The sequence below is a fragment of the Lactuca serriola genome, chromosome 3 (genome assembly GCF_051521515.1).
Source record: "Lactuca serriola cultivar US96UC23 chromosome 3, Lser_US96UC23_V15, whole genome shotgun sequence".
Taxonomy (NCBI): Eukaryota; Viridiplantae; Streptophyta; class Magnoliopsida; order Asterales; family Asteraceae; genus Lactuca; species Lactuca serriola.
In genome coordinates this window covers 112236076-112238779 of record NC_136410.1, presented here as the reverse complement: position 1 = coordinate 112238779, position 2704 = coordinate 112236076, and positions in this window count along the sequence as shown.

Genomic DNA, 2704 nt, shown 5'->3' with positions numbered 1-2704 from the left:
GGGGGTGTCAATCCAGTATAGATCTATACATATCTCTCTCACTCACTTAAGATTTAATGATTATAGGAAGGCGGCTAGCTAAAAATCTTTCAGCATGTTGATGAATCGTGTCTCATCTATCTCTTGTTGTAGGGGCCACCTATGGTCGGTCGTGTTCTTACTCCTTGTTGTATTTATCGAGTTACTTATTATATATATATATATATATATATATATATATATATATATATATATATATATATATTATTTGTCTTATACATATATATAATTAGTGTGTTTTGCATAGTCGAGTATTTAAGCAGAGTAACCACTAGGTACTAAAGTTATCCAAATGGTGGCTATAATAACGACTACAGTAACGACATTTCCTGGCTCCTGGCTACTGTAACAGCTAGGTATGACACTATTAGTGTGAATCAATATAACAACTAGGAAGTATATTAGCTAAAAAGTTAGGACATAGTTTCTACCGGTATAATATCATCCTGAAGTTATGAGCATAATTATCTAACTAATTGTATACAATTAGTAATAACTATGTCATTTTTGTATTTTAACATGTATTCCCCTTGAAAAGGTTTAGAAAACGGGCTCGTGAACTCACTTGTGAGTTATTATACCATTTTCGTAGGGTGGAAACCAAAATTCCGAACTTTGAGAGGCGCTTAGGGGCAGTGGTACGCAGATCGAGAGAGTTAGACAGTGAGTTAGAGAGGTGTAGAATTGAGATTGTCGAATCCTGCTATTTGTAGCAGGTGTTGGTGTCCACACTACGAAATGCGCTTCATGCCTTTACGAGTGAGCCAGAGGGGGGTACCACATGTCATCCTTTCCTTGTGCCATGTCACCTCGTATCCAAGTGGATCAAGTGTTAGGTTGCATGTGATGCATCGCATGCGGCGGTAAAAATCAAACTTTGAAATTCCGTAACTGGTGCATACGAACTCCATTTTCAATTACTCTTATATATTAGTTTAGGTCTTGAAGTTCCTTATAATTTTCCTTGCGGTTGTTAGGGATTGTATTGAATTTTCTTTTTCGACTAGTTTTCTTACCATTATGATTTTATAAAAATCATAACTTACTCATACGGTTTCTCGTGTAGGCATCCTTTGTCTCAAAATTCCTACTTTGAATAGTACTACAATTGTCTTGTTGGTGACTTTTCCAAACGTTAACAATTCTCCTTATAGTTTTCGTCGTTGCAAATTCTTACGTATGATATATATTTATTTACTACAAGAGTCATATATCGTCCATACTGAGTCAAATCTATGCAAAATTTATATTTCTAGGATCGTGGTAGCTTATATAATCTAAAAATGATAACATGCTCGCAAAGTGATGCGACTTTTTATGCACTTATTTTGGAGCCTAAAGGTTGATGAAATTAAGGACAAAAATTTCATTATATTGAAATATATTGGATGGTTACAAGATTATCCTTATTACATTTTCTTATTTTATCATGAAATACTAACGACGGTCGATGATGTATTTTGTAGTTCGTTATATCCTCCCCGCGTTAAAAGAAATTTTATCTCGAAAATTTTAGCTTGTCGTCGGGGTGTTTTCAAACAAGTAGGGATACTTTCTTTTCATTTGATGTTCGCGTTCCCATGTGTACTCCAGGAATCACTTAGATTTCCATTGTACCTTGACTATAGGAATAGGGCTTTTCTTAAGTCTCTTGACTTCACCATCCATGATCTTAATTGGTTCTTCGATGAAGTTGAGTTTCGTGTCAATCTGGATTTCATCGAGAAGTATAATTAACGTGCCCTCAGAGAGACTATTATTGAGGTTCGATACATGGATAAGATTGTGTATGCTGCTGAGCTCTTGGGGCAATGCAAGCCAGTAGGCTAACGAGCCTATTTTAGCAAGGATCTCAAAAGGTCCTATGGATCTCGGGTTGAGTTTTCCCCTTTTTCCAAATCTTATAAATCACTTCCAAGGAGATACTCTTAGCATGAATCTATCTCCAACCTAAAATTCAAGTGCTTTTCGTTGAAAGTCGAGATATTTATTTTGACGATCTCGAGCTGTTTTAAATCGTTCCTTGATATGCACAATCTTCTTAGTGGGTTTGTGAATAACTTCTGGTCCAGTCAGCAAAGTTTTCCATGCGTGTTTCTTTGCTAGTTGGGTATCATCGAATTCTGCCCAACATATTTGTGAACGATATTTTATTTCATTAGTACTTCAAAAGGTGCAGCCTTTATGCTGGTGTGATAACTATTAATATAAGAGAACTCAACCTAAGGTAGGTGAGTATCCCAAGCGTCTCCAAAGTTTATCAAACATTCTCTGAGCATATCCTCCAATGTTTTTATGGTGCTTTCACCTTAACCATCTATCTGTGGGTGGTAGGTTGTGCTCATATTGAGTCGGGTTCCCAATGCTCATTGCATAGTTTGCCAAAATTGAGACGTAAATCTATTATATCTATTTGAGATGATAGATGTTGGTATTCCGTGTAGCCGACCTATCTCATTGACGTAAGTCCTAGCTAGCTTTTACATTTTTTCCATCAATTTGATGGGTAGGAAGTGGGTGGACTTAGTCAGACGAATAATTACTACCCACATTGTTGCATAACCGCTACATGTTTTAGGTAGTTTCATGATGAAGTCCATGTTGACTTGCTACTATTTCCACTTGGGTATTTCTAGTTTATGTATTAGACTTGTGGGTGTTTGGT